The sequence below is a fragment of the Cucurbita pepo genome, chromosome 8 (assembly GCF_057944985.1).
Source record: "Cucurbita pepo subsp. pepo isolate OVF chromosome 8, ASM5794498v1, whole genome shotgun sequence".
Lineage (NCBI taxonomy): Eukaryota > Viridiplantae > Streptophyta > Magnoliopsida > Cucurbitales > Cucurbitaceae > Cucurbita > Cucurbita pepo.
The window spans coordinates 6,195,423-6,218,764 of NC_141805.1; the positions used below are offsets into that span (position 1 = coordinate 6,195,423).

At 35.0% G+C, this 23,342-nt stretch overlaps 1 long non-coding RNA gene across 1 annotated transcript; it reads right to left on the reverse strand.

Annotated features, from left to right (window-relative positions):
- Positions 1–1,073: 1,073 nt before the first annotated feature.
- On the reverse strand, positions 1,074–3,420 carry LOC111781066 (uncharacterized). The gene is made up of 5 exons (XR_015422292.1): positions 3,205–3,420; positions 3,034–3,111; positions 2,484–2,831; positions 2,324–2,401; positions 1,074–1,301 (listed from the first exon to the last, which is right to left on the reverse strand). It is a non-coding gene; the product is annotated as an uncharacterized LOC111781066 (long non-coding RNA).
- Positions 3,421–23,342: the final 19,922 nt, after the last annotated feature.

Here is a 23,342-nt window from a genome sequence, read left to right on the forward strand (position 1 = left end):
AAGTATCTTGTGCATCGTTCATGTTGTAGGATGATGCAAAAATATGTTTCTCAGTTCTAATGGTGGTGTAATCACACGACTTTATGAGAAGAGTATTACTTGAGCATGGCCATATGTATAAAACAATAGGAATTCACCAAGAATTCATGAGGCGAATGAGCTTAGCCTAGCCTCGAAATTTGTCTACATTAAGACAAACAAGATAGAGAGATTCATCATAGACTTGGATGAAGGTGTTTGCCTCGACCTAGGCTTACTCGGTAAAGCTATTCATCAAGATTTTCTCAACTCGACTGTAACGACCTAAAATTTTCTACTTAATTTAATGTAACGACCCGAAATTTTCTACTTAATTTAAGGTCGCTACTGTATACATACCATAAACATTGAATGCGGAAGACTTCATTTAAATTCCATAAAACATAACCTTTATCTTAAAACACAGCCATGGACTTACGTGTTTCGAAAACATCTTTAAAACGACACAACAAAAGACTAAATAAAATGAATAAGAGTTTAAGTTTAAAAAAAACATCATATTCTAGCCTAAGACTAAGAAAATAAATACCACTACCCTATGCATGTGTCATGGTCTCGAGTTGCAATGCCGTCGTCAGCCGTACAGGAATGCCTTGCCTTAAACTGAAAAATGTAGTAGCACATGGCTTTAGTATTTAAAGAAATACTCAGTAAGTGACCCCACTATTGGGGTTAAATGCAACAATCACATGCAATGAAATGATGGGACCTATCTTTCGTTTCGTTTCGTTTTCGTTTCGTTTCGTTTTCGTTTCGTTTTTCCTACGGTGTAATCCTAACAGGTAATCGTGGACGTGTACCATATACTCTACACGCAGCCCATACGTGCGAGTATGGGCTCACCAGCTAGTTTGCACACCGCTGGGCCACTGTCCCTAGCTGGTGGGCATGCTCTGGGAGCCCTTATACCGGGACCCGTTAAAACTAGAACCGTCACGGCAGCTGTCAAGACCGGATTTTTGAGGCTTCAAAAATCAGACCGTGACTCAAAAGACAAGATCGCAAATAAATAAAATTTAAAAGAAGATAAAATGGGAGATGAAAATCTGATAAAATTTAAATCAAGAAAAATGAGTCAACGACACCAAAATTAAATACAAAATTAAAGTCAAATAAGATTTGTTTGGAAAATATTACAAAGGAAATTACAAATGTAAAATGAAACACAAAAGACTCGAAAAGACCGACAAGGGACTGACGCTCCGGAACGACCCTCTCTGTGACCGCATAACTCTCGAACGCTCCTCCACCTCGACCGGCACCTGGAAAAAAAAAAGAAGGGGTAAAAAGGAATGAGTACAAAAAATTATACTCAGTAAGCCACCTACTTGTAGGCTCTTATCGCATCCAAATTTTGACAAACTTCCACGGTCTTTTCCTTTGGCTCTAGGACATCTAGTTCAAGTCTTAGCTCTTTAGGTCTTGCCCCTTGGAACTTGCTCCTTGGGGCTCCTTTGGTCTTCGTCCTTTCATTTATACCCCTAGAGTTCCTTTTATGCTAACCTGTGTTGGACTGGTGACTTGCGAGTGGCTACCTCGGCATGGGTATGAGATTACCTGGGGTCTTGCATAAGAAGTGAGCTGCAACCCCCTAGTCCCATGGAAATCCCCCTGTATTTGGGAGGGCTACCTCCCCTATCCCGTCCAGCTAAACGGTCGATTACGACGTGGGTATCCCGTTTCCCATACTAAACGGCTATCGAGCAGTCGAGTCCTGATCAGGAACCCGCTGGTCCCCCACGAAGCTATAACACCACCCACACACAAGTAGCCTAAGGGTACTCTAGAGGTGGTTTGTTTACCGTGGAAGTTTCTTATGCCCCTAGGGAAGGTTAGGTCTATGCTAGTGACTGGTCGCTCTAACCAAAAACCCCTAGACTTTATCATTCTTGTGAACCGTGGAAATTAACTGAGTGTGCACACAACTATCATCCAGTATCATCATACAAAATTCATGCAAAATAAACATACATGCTCAACGGGGCGATAACATCATACAAAATTCATGCAAAATAAACATACATGCCGGAGCGCAGAGTTCACAAGTTTCCATTCTCCTCTCAGCATGAATTAAACATTTACATATAAAGCCGAAGCTTAAAACATAGTAGCAACACTCAAATAATTCTCATAATATTTCACATAATACATCCATACTCTTAACAATCAAATTATTTACATTCAATCATGGAAAGCTACCACCTAAGGTAATTAAACTAGCATGCATGTATAACCAAGCGACTCCTACAAGTATTTCTTCCTAAAGTTCCGTGAGGTGACTTACTTGATTGACGCGTGTTCTTCGTTTAGCGCTTCTACACCATTAGCGTGTCTACAAATACTGATTTTCTCTATTTAAGTCCTATTTTATATAAAAATAGGGTTAGAGTTGGAATCGGAAGGAAATTCGGATAAACAGAAGTCGAACGGGCTGAAAATAGCACCTCACGCGCATGCACGCGCTCACACGCGCATGGCCACGCGCGAGTACGAACGCGCGCTGCGGTGCTGCCACGTGCCGCCCGCTGAGCGGTCAGCCGAAGCCGAGGTCGTCGGTTCGAAACCGGAAGGACGCGCTGGAAATTTGAATTCTTTTACGCTGACGCGTGGCAACGAGAAGCCGGTTCGGTGGTCCGGGTTGCACGCGGGTCATCGAGTCGCGGACTCGAGTAGCGAGCCGCCGACATTCGAATCCTGCCCGACGCGAAGCATTTCTTTGATTTTCTTTTCCAATAGACACTTGACACGTGGCCCTTCTTCTCCGGCTAGGCAAAGCCTCCTCCTCCTTTCTCCTGCGATTTCCAGCATACGATTACTTTTTCCATTTTCTTTGCATTTTCACATTTCGTTCTACTTAACTCGGATCAACATGGTTCCTTCACAAGATTTGTAGAGCGTATATTCATCTTTAGGGAGGTATTTTTCTTGTAACTTATTTCTAATCCCCGGGATAGTTATCTTCGTCTGAAGATGGCAAGAAACAGCAATACCTACCTCTTTGACGAACGCCGGAACTCCCATTTTCGATCTGAATCGATTCCAACTTCCTTCACAAGTTTTGAGCGTAATCCTCTGTAGATTAACATACTCAAATTTCAGGTTCTAACTCATACTATATCTCACAGATCGGAAGGAAATCCGAGAATCTAGATTCAAGAACTTTACCTTTAGATTTTTTACTCGTTTCTGGATGGTTTTGGACGATCTAAAAGTTAAGAATGTTCTCCTCTAAGTTCTGTGAAGATTTCATGAAGAAGGCTCGGCCGGATTCGGACTCCTCGTGGCTGGAGCGACGGTTACCTCCCTCTCTCTCTCTAGAACTTTCCTTCCCTCTCTAGAATTTTCTTTCTCTCACTATTTATATTCTTTTCTTTCCGCCAGTTTTCCTTCTCTTCCTTTTCCCCTTTATTTTTTTTTCTTTTTCTCTTTTATTCGTATGTACTAAAAAGGAGGGTATAACGACCAAATTACCCTCCCGGGATTAACCTTGACCATCCTTCTAATTTTCTTTCATTCTTCTTTTATATTTTTCTTTAAGTTCTTTTATTTTTCATCATTTTTCTCTTCGGCCTCATCTCGGATTTTAGTCTCTAAGACCTTCAATAAAATCGAGAGAGATCGACTTTAAAGGTAAACTTAGATTTTAAACTTTCCATTGAGGCTCGGGTATTACAGCAGCGCTATGCAAAGCATAACGATCGTTGTCCTGTCATTGGATGTACGCGTCCGTATCCTCGTGATGGGATAGGGGTATCCCCCAAATGTATGAGCACACAATATGCATGAGGTCCCACTAGTCCTACAGTTATCATTAATGAACATAACCCCATGTCACGTTTTCATGCTTACATGTCATTCTCATTCTCATTTCTTTACATATCATACATATTCCTAACGGTGCTATGTTTCATGCAATTTACCGTATTTCATGTCATACAATTCATGCAGTTACATTCAAATATTCATACAAACAAGCCATAATCGTTCAAGGACCACACATCGTTACATGCATTACACATCACATCAGACTAAAAGCATACATTCACGTTCACATAACTACGTACTTAAGCACAATAATCTAGCATACAATGCATCATATCATAAACAAGTCAAAACGTAAACACTTCATAGTCATATCGTTCTCTAACTTACCATAGCCTTAACGTTCTTATACCTATCACAGACATATCATTACGTAACGTACCTTAGTCATATCATCACCAGAACGTATCCTAACGTCATCGTTCTATCAATCTATCACAAACCTATCCCTTTCTACCCATAACCTAATCGTATTCTTTCATCAATCTCTCCTATCCATAGCACTCCGGTATGTAACCTAACCTTAACGTTTCATGAATGTATCTTACTCCTATCGTTACATTTCGTTTTGTGCATCCTTCTCGTATCATATCTCAAACATCTCCTAGAGCACATCGTACCATAATTATTATCATACAATCCACATATTATAACATAACATAACATATAGGAAGCATATCGATCCACAGACAATTCACACATATCAATATATATGACACGTGCAGAACCACAGGGCACGTGTCAACATAAAAAATAACCATGCCGATAGTAAGGACTTACCTGGCTCGCTTAAGTCATTGTCACAAATATATCTTTAATGAAAGTTCGATTCCGTCCTTTGAAATCCGAGTCAACCTATATAAGCTCATGACATCAGTTTCAAGTTTGAACTCTATCAAATTATTTCCCTAATTTACATTGGCCATCTTAAAATTTTGATCTTTTTGTGTTAGACAAAATTTAAAGAAGCTCACTGCCCTCAGATAAAAATTCTGATCTTTCCTGTTATACAAAATTTAAAGGAGCTAAAGGAGCTCACTGTCCTCCCATATTTTCTTTTATTATTAAATATTGTTGAGCAAATCTTTCCTCAATCTCCCTCCCTCTCTCTCTCTCATTTTTTTTTTTTCATTTTGATTATTACAGATGGTAAGATAGGAACGAAGATTTGATCCTAAATTAATTTCTTATCACCATAACTATAAAGGAGAAGGAAATATGAGATAAGATTTTACCGTAATAACTTACAAACTCTGAATCTGCAATCTGTTGAAAGCCATTTTACTTCTCAAATCTGACAATGGTTGTTTTTATGTTTCTTTCTTTTTTGCAGTTGGCTTAAGATGGGTAACTGACAAACTCTGAATCTGCTTGAAAGCCATTTTACTTCTCAAATCTGACAATTGTTGTTTTTATGTAATTCTTTTTTTGCAGTTGGCGTAAGATGGGTAGAGGAGAGATAATTGTGGGAAGGGATGAGAGGTTAGTGGAGAGAGGTGGGAAAGAATTTTTTTTTTTTTTATTTTAATTTTAATTAATTAATTAATTAATTATTATTATTATTATTATAACTATTCTTTTTTATATTCTTTTTTATATTTCTTTATTTCTTTATTTCTTTATTTATTTTTGGGCTATTAGTTGATATTGTAAACGTACCATAAACATTGAATGCGGAAGACTTCATTAAAATTTCATAAAACATAACCTTTATCTTAAAACACAGCCATGAACTTACGTGTTTCGAAAACATCTTTAAAACGACACAACAAAAAACTAAATCAAATGAATAAGAGTTTAAGTTAAAAACATCCTATTCTAGCCTAAGACTAAGAAAATAAATACCACTACCCTATGCATGTGCCATGGTCTCGAGTTGCGATGCTGTCGTCAGCCGTACAGGAATGCCTTGCCTTAACCTAAAAAATGTAGTAGCACATGGCTTGAGTATTTAAAGAAATACTTAGTAAGTGACCCCACTATTGGGGTTAAATGCAACAATCACATGCAATGAAATGATGGGACCTATCTTTCGTTTCGTTTCGTTTTTCCTACGGTGCAATCCTAACGGGTAATCTTGGACGTGTACCATATACTCTACACACAGCCCATACGTGCGAGTATGGGCTCACCAGCTAGTTCGCACACCGCTGGGCCACTGTCCTCATCCGGTGGGCATACTCTGGGAGCCCCTTATGCCAGGACCCGTTAAAACTAGAATCGTCACGGCAGCGTTATGCAAAGCATAACGATCGTTGTCCTGCCATTGGATGTACGCGTCCGTACCCTCGTGATGGGATAGGGGTATCCCCCAAATGCATGAACACACAATATGCATGAGGTCCCCACTAGTCCTACATTTATCATTAATGAACATAACCTCCTATCACGTTTCATGCTTACATGTCATTCTCATTTTCATTTCTTTACGTATCATACATATTCCTAACGGGGTTATGTTTCCATGTAGTTTACCATATTTCATGTCATACAATTCATGTAGTTACATTCAAATATTCATACAAACATGTCATAATCGTTGAAGGACCACATATCGTCACATGCATAACATATCACATCAAACTAAGCAGCATACATAGCATACATTCACGTTCACATGATTTCGTACTTAAGCACAATAATCTAGCATACAATGTATCATATCATAAACAAGTCATAACGTAAACACTTCATAGTCATATTGTTCTCTAACTTACCATAGCCTTAACGTTCTTATACCTATCATAGACATATCATTACGTAACGTATCTTAGTCATATCATCACAAGAACGTATCCTAACGCTATCGTTCTATCAATCTATCACAAACATATCCCTTTCTACCCATAACCTAACCATATTTTTTCATCAATCTCTCCTATCCATAGCACTCCGGTATGTAACCTAACCTTAACGTTTCATGAACGTATCTTACTCCTATGGTTACATTTTGTTTTGTGCATCCTTCTCGTATCTTATCTCAAACATATCCTTGAGCACATCGTACCATAATTATTATCATACAATCCACATATTATAACATAACATAACATATAGGAAGCATATCGATCCACAGACAATTCACACATATCAATATATATGACACGTGCAGAACCACAGGGCACGTGTCAACATTAAATATAACCATGCCGATAGTAAGATCACTTACCTGGTTAGCTTAAGTCATTGTCACGAATATATCCTTAATGAAAGTTCGATTCTGTCCTTTGAAATCCAAGTCAACCTACGTGAGTCCATGACATCAGTTTCAAGTTTGAACTCTATAAAATTATTTCTCTCATTTACATTGTTAAAATTGTGATATTTACTGTTAGACAAAATTTAAGGGAGTTCCATGCCCTCTGATATTTACTGTTTTATTTTTAAATTATGTTTAACAAATCTTTCCTCAATCTTCCCTCTTCCTTTGTAATTATTTTTAAAGAGGTATTATTCAATTTTATTAATCTATTCCTACTTCCAAATCTTCCATTTTTATTATTATTATTATTTTTCTTTTCCGTTAACAGTGTTCTCGATTTCCGCCTCTATTTCATTTTTTCTTATTTCCTTTGTCTTCCTTCTTATTTATAGCTTTTAATTTAATCGATTTATTTGGTTATATTCTTTTCCTATAATTCATATAAAATTACAAGCAACAATTCAGTAGATCTAAATCATTGCAATAATTTAGTAGATCTAAAATATAATTGGTTGTGATTTTCTAAACTCATACAGAATTCTTTCCATTTTATCTCTAATTCAAAACTAAAGAATTGTAACCAAATTAATATTATTTAATAAAATAAAAGGAAGATTTAACATAGGACTACTGACCTCTTCAAATGACATATCTCCTCCGGCCGAACTAAATCTGCTTAAACCTTTTGTTTTTTTCTATTTGTTTTTGTAGAAGGAAGAAATTCTAGGTAAATCTCTTGTTGTTTTGACAGAAAAGGAATTCCCCAATGGTTGCCAGATTTATTTTGAGGGAAGGAGTGGTGAGAGATTGAAGGAAGGAGGAGGGATCACTTACCAAATGTTTTTCTTCTTATATTTTTATTATTTATATTATTATTATTATTATTATTACTATTTTATTTTATTTTTCCAGTTGTTACATCGACCAAGGTGGCCTCAACCTAAGTGATTTATTTCTAGCCTCGATGGCTTAGGCCTCAACCTTGACTCTAAGTTCATCCCTTATCATGGCTTCCTAATACTACATGGGTAACAAATTTTGATTTGTTAACTTATTTGATTCGGTTTGGTGTTTCTCGTATTTCATTCACTCATTCCCACAAAGGTTTAGTTTCTCCTTTAGTTTCTCTTTTAGTCTCAAGTTAATGTTTTATGTAACGACCCTAAATTTCTACATACTTAGAGTCTCTACTAACGTCTCATGTTTATCTCTTAAATGCGGAATATAACTCTTAATATTCATCATAAATTAATGAAAAATTTAAAACACATTCACAACACTTCAAACTACTAGAACACATTTTCGGTCTTACGTGTTTCAAAACATAATGCTAGGATTTAAAATTAGAACAAAAACAATTACAAATGAAATCATTTAAATAATGAAATGCAAACGTCCTATACTGACTTAAGACTAAGAATTTAAACATGTAACTACCCTATGCACATGCCACAGTCTTTATTTTTGATGTCGCCATCATCCGTATATGGGCGTCTTGCCTTTACCTAAAAAACGATATGTGGCACACGGCCTGAGTATTTCGAAGAATACTCAGTAAGTGACCCCACTATAGAGGCCATGTTGATGCAAACACATGCAATCATGCTCTTGGGATCTAGCTGACCTCGAGTCTCCAACAAAATGGATGTGTGCGTATGTAGAGAAATATTATACATTCAACTCTGTCCAGACTAAAAAGTAGAGATTGTTGCATGTGTTTGCATTTTCCGACGGCAACAGTGTGATTACCTACTGAGTATTTTTAAATTCTCAAACCAAAGTGCTATTTTTTTAAAAAAGTAAAACGACAACCATGTAGTGTCACTTATATAGGCTATGGAAATGAAGTCGTGATAGTTGCATTTTCTACTTAAGTTATAGTCCTTCGGTTAGATGTCATCTTTATAAGTTAATTCATTACTGTAAGTTTCATTTTTTTTTTTTTTTTGTAAGATTTCTTTAAATATCAAAATGAGTTACTTAACATTAATGTTTAAAATGTTAATGTTGACAAAAATATCGAAGTCTCGATTTTAAAGAAATGTCAATGTCAATAGATAATTTTGAAAAAAAAAATATAAAAAACAAAAATAATAATAAATTAAATTAATTAAAAATTGACCGTTATGTTCTTTTTTCATTAATATGTCGATATCTAATATTGTCAACCAAATCCACTTTTTAATCATATGGTATAAAAATTGACCTTATATTTAATAAAAATATTAACCCATAATATTAGTAAATTCTTATACGACGATTTAAATATTCTTATAAATTTTTCAAAAGTGCCCACGGACCAGATCCCAGTCGGTTGAAAAAGAGAACAAAGCATTTCTTAAAATAATGTGGAAACCTCTCTAACAGACACGTTTTAAAATCGTAAGACTGACGGCGATACATAACAGGCCAAAGCGGATAATATCTGCTAGTGGTGAGCTTGTGTTATTACAAATGATATCAGAGTCAGACACTGAGCAGTGTGCCAACGAGGACGTTGGGCCCCAAGGGGAGTAGATTGTAAGGTCCCACATCAATTAGAGTGGAGAATGAAACATTCCTTGTAAGAACGTGGAAACCTCTCCTTAACATACGTGTTTTAGAACCGTGAAACTGACGGTGATACATTACCGACCAAAGCAGATAATGATGCTAGCGGTGGGCTTGGGCTGTTATATTGACATCCATATTTTCATTAAATTGAGATCTTTACATTTTCGTCAACATTATCATTTAAAACTTGAGTGTTAATATTACTCTCTTTAATTTTTCGTCATGAAAATTTTGAAGTTAATGGTTTATTATGATTTCATGCAAGTAACATAGGTGAAACAAGATTTGTGGTTTCAAACATATGCATCGTTAAATTTGTAATAAGACACAAGACAAACAACTTTGTTTATTTGAAAAAAACTACGTACCATTATGTTAAATTGCATTGTAATGAAACTATAAAAAGATGGTGAAATTCTGAAAAGATTTCCAAACGCATCATAACACGACATACGACCAAACTAATTATTTAAACACGACATACGACCAAACTAATTATTTAAACACAACATTGAAATGGAAATTGAAGAATAAACAAGTAGTTCAAAAGCAAGATGAGGGAAACTGAGAGGTCAATCTTGAGACCCAAGGTTCTGGCCTTCACCGCAGTGCAAAGGCACACAGTAGCTTCCAAGTCAACAAGGCCTTGGATTAGGGTGCAGCATGGGGATTTTGGTGGTGAGCCGATCACTACGTGCACTAGATCGTCCGGCAAGTCGGCTCAGACGCCGAGCTTGAGGGTGTCCCTAGGGCACTTGGGGAATGATGGTGGCTGCCTTGACAGGGTGGGCTTGTGGGGCTTGGGTGACGGCGGTGGGCAAGGGACATAGGTGGAGCTGACCATAGTGAAGAAGAGGAGGTTGAGGAGGAGGAGGGCAATGAGTGAAGAGAGCTTGGACGCCATTGGTGGAGAGATATTGAAGGGTTTGTAGGTTTGTGTGATGACTTGTAAAGAATTATGAGAAGGGTTACGGTTTTTATTGATGGGGTTTGGGAATTTATTGTATTTTAAAATAAAAATTCTTTATAAATTGCCCCATATGAAATACCCAATTTTTTCATTTACTTTATTAAGTTTTGAGGAATTTATTTGAGAGAGATGAGTTTTTAATTAGTTTTTTTTTTTTTTTAAATATTATAAAAATGTCAAATGGCCTACCAAATAGACCAAATGATGTTTGATAATAAAATATCAAATACTTTTTAAAAGAAATTATTGTGGGTATGTATGGTTGAAGAATAATATTTGATAGAAGCCATTCAAGACAAGTGGGTAATGAGTCAAAGTGGATAAATATATGTTAACCATGAGTTTTTGTATATATTTAGTATGACATAACAATACAACTTCTAAAACATGAGTGATTTAACTCACATGCATGCTTTGAAAGTCTTTTAAATTTTACTTGAGATGAAAATGGTTATAAGATAAAAGATCTTAAAAAAAAAAAAAAAAAAAAAAAAATTAGACTTTTATTTAGGATCTCAAAAAGGAATTTTAAAACATAAATTAGACCGTTAAACTTCGATAACATGAAACTCATCCTTGTTTCAAATAAAAACGTATTTGAATAAGATATTAAAATAATGAAAAATTGAAATATAAACAAAACTCTATCGGAACTCTCTCGCAACTTCTATAGCAATCACTGTGCTGCATAAGATGTCTTTGCCTTTACCTAAAAAATAGAAAAGATTGAGTATCAAAAATATTTAGTAAATAATCTTACTTCTAGGATTAGGAGATACAATCATAAAAAAAGTCTTAATTAGAGGATGAATGTTACTTAAGGGGTAGAATGTAATTAAAGGAGTAAAGCAAAGTTTTGAAAAAAAATATACCGTAAATAGAAGTGAGTTATTGGATCCAATCGCCTAATTTGCGTTGGATATCAACATCAATTTTTTGAAGGAAGAATCATCGTTTAAGGAGGTCATCCGAGTAAGTTCTATTCTTGAACTCTCTTTTTGTTCATTGGGTTAATTTTGTAGCAATAGTTCAAATTTGAACTAGGGGATCACGTTTTAGTTTAAGAATTAAATTTTGTAGCAAGCCGGAACTAAAACATGTTATATACCTAAATGTTATGTCATGTCATGTAAAGGAAAGGCACGTCATAGATTATATTTTACTAATGATGATGCATGATGAAAGCCATGATGAATACTATGCAGACATGTCTCGTATTTGTACTATGACATGAATAAGATGATAAATGAAATGATTCTTACTATATGTTATGATTTTAAGCCATGGGGACCTCACGCATTTATGTATGTCATGTGCATCATGATCTATCTCCGTTATGTTAGTACAAATGTATACTTTCGATATTTATGTTCGTCATGATATCATGTGGGTCTTTCCCTCCGTGGTGTCCGGCGCGTCAGCACATTTAACCCAACGAGTCAAGCCTTAGGGGTATGTAAACGAGTCCATCCTTAATGGTTCATGTGCGCATGTGAGCCGTGTGTGAAAAAGTACCACACATTCAACCTTAACTATACTAGAAAGAGCTCAATGTCATGTTATATTGTTTTAAAGCATAGGTCCTATCATGTATATGTTTGTTTGCATTATCTGACCCCAACAGTAGGGTTACTTATTGAGTATTTCTTCAAATACTAACCACATACTACCCTTATATTTTAGGTAAAGCACCCCCTACACATACGACCGTGATTCTAGAATGGCCATAGAAGCTAAGTTATGATAGTAGTATGCATTGTTTTTCTTCATGGGTAGTTCAGGGTTCTCATCTTCGTACTGGAATCATGTTAATTTTTCTTTTCTAACGTTGATGGTACTTTTTATTTCTTATTTTTAAATTGAATGGGTAAATTCATAGCTTCATAAGAAATATTCTAATGAGTATTTCGTTGAAGAATCGTACGTGTAGTGACACCTCTCATCCAGGTTAGTGAATTTAAGGCATTACCGTAATTTAAAAATAGAGACTATTGTCAACTAATCAAAATTTATTTGTTTAACCTAATAGAAGTTAGGATAATTCATCAAAATTAAAACCATTAATTGAGAGTGACGCACAAATAATCTACTAGTATGATTTGATTGATCGAAAACTATTTATTATCTCACCGACATAATATTTTAATAGATCGAAAATAGAAAGTTTATAATTAAAATATATCATAAAAAGAAAAAAGATGAACTTGAAAAATTAGAAGGCATCACTCCAAGACAATCTAATTAAAAGAAAGTCAAAGTAATGGACAAGCAAAGAGGTGTGTGACACATCCAAGAACTCCACCAATCATATATTGCATAATCAAATATAAAAACATTAATTAGTCAAATTAATGACTTTTATTTCTTCCATTTTTTTATATTCTTAATTTAAACTTTATTCTTCACTGAAACCATAAAAAGTCAAACCTTCATGATTTGTTCCATTCAAAAACATTATATTTCCTTTATGGTTCATTTTTAATCGATTCCAAAAAATCCATATCAACTCTACCAATAGTTTCTCTTTAACTATTCAAATATTGTAGTTTTGCATGTCAATAACTAAACTTAAATTTCTACTAATCATAATTTAGAAATAATGTTTAGGTTAAATATTTATCTTTGTATAAGTTTTTTTTATTATATTTTTCTTTATGATCGAAACAGTAAACGCAGGTTAAGTAAATTGTTGAACAATGAATGTATATGTCAACTATCGATGAAAATGTCATAACGGTTCGTATCAGTTATTTACCTTAGGGACCATTACGACTAATAAATTAAAGTATTAAAAAAAAAAAAAAAAAAAAAACTGAATGAAATTGTCATACAAGAAATTAATACCCATATATTTATTTATTTATTTTTAAATTCAAATCTAACATTATAGTCAATGAAATAATCCAATCCAATGATATATGTTCATTTTGGTTAATATTCTTTATTAATAAGATATGTTTCATATTTATAATTTTAATTTCATGTGAAATAAACTTAATTCTTTTAATTAAAGTAGATTTTAAAAATTAAGAGATGGAATTTATAATTATTTTAAATTAAGTTATTACTACGCATAAGGATCTTGAAACAAATTCAAATTTACTTCTCAATAAAAGAATGTTCACCCTACCTCATGTGTTCCATGTGTTTATGCTCGGTAAGTACATGATCGACAAGACTCTAGTGATATATTATGAGCCTTTGCAGTTAGACAAAAGCTTGAGTAAAGAAAAAAAATATCTATATAGATTTTAGCTCGATAAGTGAAGAAATTGCACATTAGAGACTTCGAGTTATTCCAAGCTTAAGGTGTGTGTTATTCTCAATCTCCATACTATCATTTCTTTTATTTTATTTCTAGCCAACGCCAATTTGGAGAACATGATGAAGAAAAAAGAAAATGGAGGAAGTCGATTGGAGTTAGTTTTGGAACTATTCCTCGACGAGTAGGATAAAACGAACATCAACTCAAGAAATTTATTGAACCCTACACATGTCATTATTATGCATGTTTGCATGTATTATGTGATGCTATGCTATGTTATAAATTACGCTATGTCGTATTATGTTATGTTATAAGCTATGCTAATACGACTATACCATGTTACCATGTTGTGGAATTATATTTATGATATTGATGATATGATGCATAAAACTCCCTATACCAAGCTATGTAAATTATGTTAATTAGGGAAGATATGACAATTATTACGTATGCATGTCTCACAAACTTGTTATGTCATGAATGAATGGAGGTATGACTTGAATCATAAACTTATGTCATGGTTTTAAGCCATGGGGACCTCATGCATTTATGTGTGTCATTTGCACAAGGATACTTTTCCATTGTGATTAATACGAATGCGTACATTACGATATCTATGTTTGTCGTGATATTACGTGGGTCCTTTCTCTATGGTTTCCTATAGCATGAGCGTAAAGTAACCCGATGAATGAGGCCTAGGGAATATATACATGAGTCTGTCAGGTGAGACTATGTGCACGTGGTGGGTCGTGTGTATGAAAGTACTACACTCTGTTTGCACTCATTTACACAAATGAAGCTCTCATTCTCACCTCTCAAATTTTTTAGTGGAGCCCAGATTGGATTTTTTTTTATTCTGGATCGATTAAAAACTAAAAAGATAAAAAACAAACGCAAAGGAAACATATATCCGATCTTGAGCCTGAAGCTCTGATACCAAATGATAAGATAATGAATCAATACAAGGGGAATAAGATTCGGATTACCTTGTTGATCGAATATCTCAAGGCAAGAACACTTGATTGAGATTCGAATCACTCCACAAGCAAGATCGATCATGTCTAGCTTGAATGACTCTTGTTGATCAAATATCTCAAACACTTGTTTGAGATTCGAATCACTCCACAAGCAAGATTGATCATGTCGAGCTTGAATGATTCTACATGCAATCTAAACTACATAGAATTGCAAAGAAACTTAGCCATTGGCTAAAGAAGAGCACAAATGCTCCTTTTAATATATTTTCCAAGTCTGCTTACAAATACAACATACATGACTTTATATAGCCTCAAAATGAAACTACTAAAGTCAGTCCAAGAGTTGTAACATTCATACTTAATGACCATAATTAGCCATGATGTAAATGTAACCGAAATTAAAATAAAAAGTCTTAAAATACAATAACTCTAAATTGTAACCCACCCAAAATTTACAACAATCAAACTTCATTCTTCTTCAATGTAGCATGAATTGAAACATCTTTTGATAATTTTGACAACCGTTTCTTCACATCTTCATTGAAGTATATTGTATGATTGATGTCTCTTGGTTCATATCATTCTCCACTTCTTCAAGAGGATTCGTCCTCGAATCTATTTGTGTAACTTTGCTGCAAAAAATAAGTTATGGAAATACGACAGACCTCACAACACTCTCTCAAGAGTATATGCTCAAGGAATTTTAGGCCACTCTGTTTGCACTCATTTACACAAATGAAGCTCTCATTCTCACCTCTCAAATTTTTTAGTGGAGCCCAGATTGGATTTTTTTTTTATTCTGGATCGATTAAAAACTAAAAAGATAAAAAACAAACGCAAAGGAAACATATATCCGATCTTGAGCCTGAAGCTCTGATACCAAATGATAAGATAATGAATCAATACAAGGGGAATAAGATTCGGATTACCTTGTTGATCGAATATCTCAAGGCAAGAACACTTGATTGAGATTCGAATCACTCCACAAGCAAGATCGATCATGTCTAGCTTGAATGACTCTTGTTGATCAAATATCTCAAACACTTGTTTGAGATTCGAATCACTCCACAAGCAAGATTGATCATGTCGAGCTTGAATGATTCTACATGCAATCTAAACTACATAGAATTGCAAAGAAACTTAGCCATTGGCTAAAGAAAAGCACAAATGCTCCTTTTAATATATTTTCCAAGTCTGCTTACAAATACAACATACATGACTTTATATAGCCTCAAAATGAAACTACTAAAGTCAGTCCAAGAGTTGTAACATTCATACTTAATGACCATAATTAGCCATGATGTAAATGTAACCGAAATTAAAATAAAAAGTCTTAAAATACAATAACTCTAAATTGTAACCCACCCAAAATTTACAACAATCAAACTTCATTCTTCTTCAATGTAGCATGAATTGAAACATCTTTTGATAATTTTGACAACCGTTTCTTCACATCTTCATTGAAGTATATTGTATGATTGATGTCTCTTGGTTCATATCATTCTCCACTTCTTCAAGAGGATTCGTCCTCGAATCTATTTGTGTAACTTTGCTGCAAAAAATAAGTTATGGAAATACGACAGACCTCACAACACTCTCTCAAGAGTATATGCTCAAGGAATTTTAGGCCACTCTGTTTGCACTCATTTACACAAATGAAGCTCTCATTCTCACCTCTCAAATTTTTTAGTGGAGCCCAGATTGGATTTTTTTTTATTCTGGATCGATTAAAAACTAAAAAGATAAAAAACAAACGCAAAGGAAACATATATCCGATCTTGAGCCTGAAGCTCTGATACCAAATGATAAGATAATGAATCAATACAAGGGGAATAAGATTCGGATTACCTTGTTGATCGAATATCTCAAGGCAAGAACACTTGATTGAGATTCGAATCACTCCACAAGCAAGATCGATCATGTCTAGCTTGAATGACTCTTGTTGATCAAATATCTCAAACACTTGTTTGAGATTCGAATCACTCCACAAGCAAGATTGATCATGTCGAGCTTGAATGATTCTACATGCAATCTAAACTACATAGAATTGCAAAGAAACTTAGCCATTGGCTAAAGAAAAGCACAAATGCTCCTTTTAATATATTTTCCAAGTCTGCTTACAAATACAACATACATGACTTTATATAGCCTCAAAATGAAACTACTAAAGTCAGTCCAAGAGTTGTAACATTCATACTTAATGACCATAATTAGCCATGATGTAAATGTAACCGAAATTAAAATAAAAAGTCTTAAAATACAATAACTCTAAATTGTAACCCACCCAAAATTTACAACAATCAAACTTCATTCTTCTTCAATATAGCATGAATTGAAACATCTTTTGATAATTTTGACAACCTTTTCTTCACATCTTCATTGAAGTATATTGTATGATTGATGTCTCTTGGTTCATATCATTCTCCACTTCTTCAAGAGGATTCGTCCTCGAATCTATTTGTGTAACTTTGCTGCAAAAAATAAGTTATGGAAATACGACAGACCTCACAACACTCTCTCAAGAGTATATGCTCAAGGAATTTTAGGCCACTCTGTTTGCACTCATTTACACAAATGAAGCTCTCATTCTCACCTCTCAAATTTTTTAGTGGAGCCCAGATTGGATTTTTTTTTATTCTGGATCGATTAAAAACTAAAAAGATAAAAAACAAACGCAAAGGAAACATATATCCGATCTTGAGCCTGAAGCTCTGATACCAAATGATAAGATAATGAATCAATACAAGGGGAATAAGATTCGGATTACCTTGTTGATCGAATATCTCAAGGCAAGAACACTTGATTGAGATTCGAATCACTCCACAAGCAAGATCGATCATGTCTAGCTTGAATGACTCTTGTTGATCAAATATCTCAAACACTTGTTTGAGATTCGAATCACTCCACAAGCAAGATTGATCATGTCGAGCTTGAATGATTCTACATGCAATCTAAACTACATAGAATTGCAAAGAAACTTAGCCATTGGCTAAAGAAAAGCACAAATGCTCCTTTTAATATATTTTCCAAGTCTGCTTACAAATACAACATACATGACTTTATATAGCCTCAAAATGAAACTACTAAAGTCAGTCCAAGAGTTGTAACATTCATACTTAATGACCATAATTAGCCATGATGTAAATGTAACCGAAATTAAAATAAAAAGTCTTAAAATACAATAACTCTAAATTGTAACCCACCCAAAATTTACAACAATCAAACTTCATTCTTCTTCAATGTAGCATGAATTGAAACATCTTTTGATAATTTTGACAACCGTTTCTTCACATCTTCATTGAAGTATATTGTATGATTGATGTCTCTTGGTTCATATCATTCTCCACTTCTTCAAGAGGATTCGTCCTCGAATCTATTTGTGTAACTTTGCTGCAAAAAATAAGTTATGGAAATACGACAGACCTCACAACACTCTCTCAAGAGTATATGCTCAAGGAATTTTAGGCCACTCTGTTTGCACTCATTTACACAAATGAAGCTCTCATTCTCACCTCTCAAATTTTTTAGTGGAGCCCAGATTGGATTTTTTTTTATTCTCGATCGATTAAAAACTAAAAAGATAAAAAACAAACGCAAAGGAAACATATATCCGATCTTGAGCCTGAAGCTCTGATACCAAATGATAAGATAATGAATCAATACAAGGGGAATAAGATTCGGATTACCTTGTTGATCGAATATCTCAAGGCAAGAACACTTGATTGAGATTCGAATCACTCCACAAGCAAGATCGATCATGTCTAGCTTGAATGACTCTTGTTGATCAAATATCTCAAACACTTGTTTGAGATTCGAATCACTCCACAAGCAAGATTGATCATGTCGAGCTTGAATGATTCTACATGCAATCTAAACTACATAGAATTGCAAAGAAACTTAGCCATTGGCTAAAGAAAAGCACAAATGCTCCTTTTAATATATTTTCCAAGTCTGCTTACAAATACAACATACATGACTTTATATAGCCTCAAAATGAAACTACTAAAGTCAGTCCAAGAGTTGTAACATTCATACTTAATGACCATAATTAGCCATGATGTAAATGTAACCGAAATTAAAATAAAAAGTCTTAAAATACAATAACTCTAAATTGTAACCCACCCAAAATTTACAACAATCAAACTTCATTCTTCTTCAATGTAGCATGAATTGAAACATCTTTTGATAATTTTGACAACCTTTTCTTCACATCTTCATTGAAGTATATTGTATGATTGATGTCTCTTGGTTCATATCAACAACGTTTTTCGTCTATTTTTGTGTCTTATTACAAATTTGACGATGCATATGTTTGAAACCTCAAATCTTGTTTCACTTGTGTTACTTGCATGAAATCATAATAAACCCTTAACTTCAAAATTTTCATGACCAAAAATTAAAGAGAGTAATATTAACACTCAAGTTTTAAATGACAATGTTGATGAAAAATGTAGAGACCTCAATTTAATGAAAATATGGATGTCAGTGTAACAGCCCAAGTACGCCGCTAGTAGATATTATCCTTTTGTAATCGTTATGTATCGCCGTCAGCCTTACGGTTTTAAAACATGTTTGTTAGGGAGAGGTTTTCACATTCCTATAATGAACACTACGTTCTCCTCTCCAACTGACGTGAGATCTCACAATCCACCCCCTTGGGGGCCAGCGTCTTTATTGGCACACCGCTCGGTGTCTGACTCTGATGCCATTTGTAATAGCCTAAGCTCACCGTTAGCAGAGATTATCTACTTTGGCCCCTTACGTATCGCCGTTAGTCTCACGGTTTTAAAATGTGTCTGTGAGAGATGTTTCCACATTACTTTAAGAAATGTTTCGTTCTCTTTTTCAACCGACATGAGATCTCATAGTCCATGGGAACTTTTGAAAAATTTATGAGAATATTTAAACCGTCGTTTAAGAATTTACTATTCTAAACGAGGAAGAGGGTTATTATTAATATTATGTGTTGATATTTTTATTAAATATAAGGTCAATTTTATACAATATGATTAAAAAGTGGATTTGGTGGACAATATTAGATATCGACATATTAATGAAAAAAGAATACAATGGTCCGTGTCAATACTCTCGGTCACGGTCAATGAAAAGCAAATTGTAGAGATAATTGCTACATTTTTCTTTTTCTTTTCTTTATTTATTTATTTAATTATTTATAGAAACAACTTTAATTTTAATTTTGAAAAAGACAATGAATAATTAGTGGTTCACTAAGCTGGGTAATTAATTTTTTTTTTCTAATAATTATTTATTACAACCTTTTCATAATTTTTGAATTGTTATCCATTATAATTCATATTAATTACATCATCATATGCCTCTTTTATCTCGAGTCAATGATAATTATTTTAATATATTTAAAATTGTAAAATAGGTTTTTTTTTTAATTAATTTAATTTATTAGTATTTTTGTTGTATATATTTTTTTTTCAAAATTATCTATTGATATTAACATTTCCATAAAATCGAGACTTCCATATTTTAAACATTAATGTTAAGTAACTAATTTTGATATCTAACCTAAGGGCTATAACTTGAATAGAAAATGCAACTATCATACCTTCATTCTCATAGCCTATATAGTGACCCAACATGGTTGTCTTGCCTTCATCTAAAAAAAATAGCACTTGATTTGATAATTTAAAAAAATACTCAGTAAATAATCACACTGTTGTGAGCGGAAAATGCAAATACATGCAACGATCTCTACTTTTCAGTCTGGATAGAGTTGAATGTGTAATATTTCTCTACACATGCACACATAGATCCACCTAGTAGACTCGTATACGTATCCTCTAAGTCTACTTGTTGGGCTAGCTTAAACTCACGTTGCCAGAAGCTATGGAGGGAAAGGAGCGTGCATAATACCACGACGTACATGATATCGTAGTTTATGTAGTGTAATATATGGAGGTTCATGCATCATACAAAATTAATATCACAACATAGTTCCATAACATGACATAATCATATTATAGTACATCTTGTATCATTGCATAAACATAACATAACACAAAACGCATCAAACAATCATGAAAAATTCGTTTTTCGTACATCATACAAGTCATTCAACCAAGCCAACATTAAAGCCATTTCGTAGGCGAAGTTATTAACGTATTGAAAATTAGAGTACTTTGTTTAAGACCTACCTTGATCGGCACAAATCAAGGGTCTCATCTAGCCTACTTAGTCACAAGCACCCTAATCTAAGCTCATAATTTCTTCCTATTCATCAAGAAAGATACACAAGCAATCATCATGCATAAGAGTTAACACGCAGCAGTTCATGCAATATTAACAAACATGCTTAACGGGAAGATAACGTCCATCTTTACCCGGAGCGTAGATTTCACAAGTTTCCTAACCTCCTCATGCATACATACATTATCAGAGTCTCAATCAAAACAGATTTAATACACATTTCGTATCTAGCTTTCCATAATCATCTCATATTCGCAGTTTCTATACTATTATGCTAAGTCCGGCTAGCTAATTTCATAGGTGGTAGCATGCATGCTTGTTCCTAACGGTTCCTACAAGTACTGCTCGTGGGAATCCAAATGGCTACTTACTTGGTTGACGCGTGCCTTCCCGAGTTCGAGTTTTCTTGACGGAATGGATTTCAACAAATCTGAAATTTCTTTCACGAGTCCTAATTCACATAATAATAGGGTCAGCATCAAAATCGGATCGGAAAACAAGCAAACAGAGACCGAACGGGAAGAAAATCGGTGCCTCACGCGCCCCCACACGTGCCATAGAGGGTCACTACGCGCACGTGCCCCACGCGCTCCTCCCCGCGTAGGTGCAGGTCAGAGGCACCGGGTCGGGCACTTCACGTGCGGTGCGGGTCGGGCCGACCAGGTCTGCGCGCGTGACGCGTGTCCTGCCGGGTGAGGTCGTGCCTCACCAGCCGGTGATCGACACGTGTCGATCATCGATTCCGCCGCTCTCCTCCGTTGCTGACCGACGCGTGGCGGCCTCCACCCTCTCTCCTGCGTTTTTTTTTCATTTTCCAGGTCTCTTCACGTTTCGATCTATTTTCTTTCAACTTTTTTATCTTCCAATTCGTAATCCGATTCGACAAATTTTCTTCACGAATCTTGTAGATCTCATATTCTACTCCTTCGAAACAATTTTCTTAAAATTTTCTAATAATCACAGATCTTATTATTTGAGTTCGAATTCGGAGAAAAAAATACGAGTTCTTACCAAAAATCACGTTTTCTTGAAACTCCGATTCGAATGCCAATCTTGGCCGCCTTCACTCCAGAACTTAACCAGATAGCGCTGTTGAGGGTAAGAGTCCAAGGATCAACACAAAACGTCACTAACACACGAAAATCTTAATGATTTCTCGATCTAGACACTCATGGACTAACCTGAAGTTCTTGGATGTTTTGACGAAATAGGAAGGTGCAATTCGTCAGAGCACCTTGCCTCGGACTATTGACGGTTTAGATTGGGGACTCGAATCTCCGGCGTCCATTCAGATCCGATCTCCTCCTCCTTCCTCAAAACCTTAATCTTCTTCCCTCTTTTTTTCTCTTTTCCAAATTATGCCTCAGCCAAAAGAGACCCCTCAAGTAATAAGGGCAACATGACTGGTTTGCCCCTATTGTGACCTAATTTATTTTTTCTTTTTTTCCTTTTTTTTTAAATACTCGAGCGCTACATGAAGCCTCAAGAAAAGCATCCCAATAAATAGTTCATACTCGCAATTGTGCTCCATACATTAAACCTATGATAATAAGACAAACTATCAAGTTTGAATAGTTCATGACACTATGGGGTTCCGCTGACTTCCAGACGTCGTTATAGATTAGCTTGATTAGAGGGTCCAGGCGAGCGCCTGAAGGATTCACGCTCGCACGTGCGGGTCATGTGTAAAGAAGTACTACACATCCAATTTGTTCGAAATTGGAGGTCACTCCTAGATGAGCTAGAGCTAGATCCCAAGAGCATGTTGCATGTGTTTGCATCAGCATGACCCCTACAGTGGGTCACTTATTGAGTATTTTTCGAAATACTCAAGCCGTGTGCCAAATATCATTTTTCAGGTAAAGACAAGACACCCATGTACGGACGACGACGACATCGGAAACAGATATTGTGGCCCGTGAATAATATAGTTGCATGTTTAAATTCTTAGTCATAGGAGTATAGGACGCTTTTATTTCATTATTTAGATTATTCCATTTTTAATTGTTTTGTTTTAATTTTAAATTCCAACGTTATATTTTGAAACAAGTAAGACCGACAATGTGTTCTATTAGTTTGAAGTGTTCTGAAACATGTTTGTTAGGGAGAGGTTTTCACATTCCTATAAAGAATGCTTCGTTCTCCTCTCCAACTAACGTGGGATCTCACAATCCACCCCCTTGGGGGCCAGCATCTTTGTTGGCACACCGCTCGCTGTCTGACTCTAATGCCATTTGTAATAGCCTAAGCTCACCGTTAGCAGGGATTATCTACTTTGGCCCGTTACGTATCGCC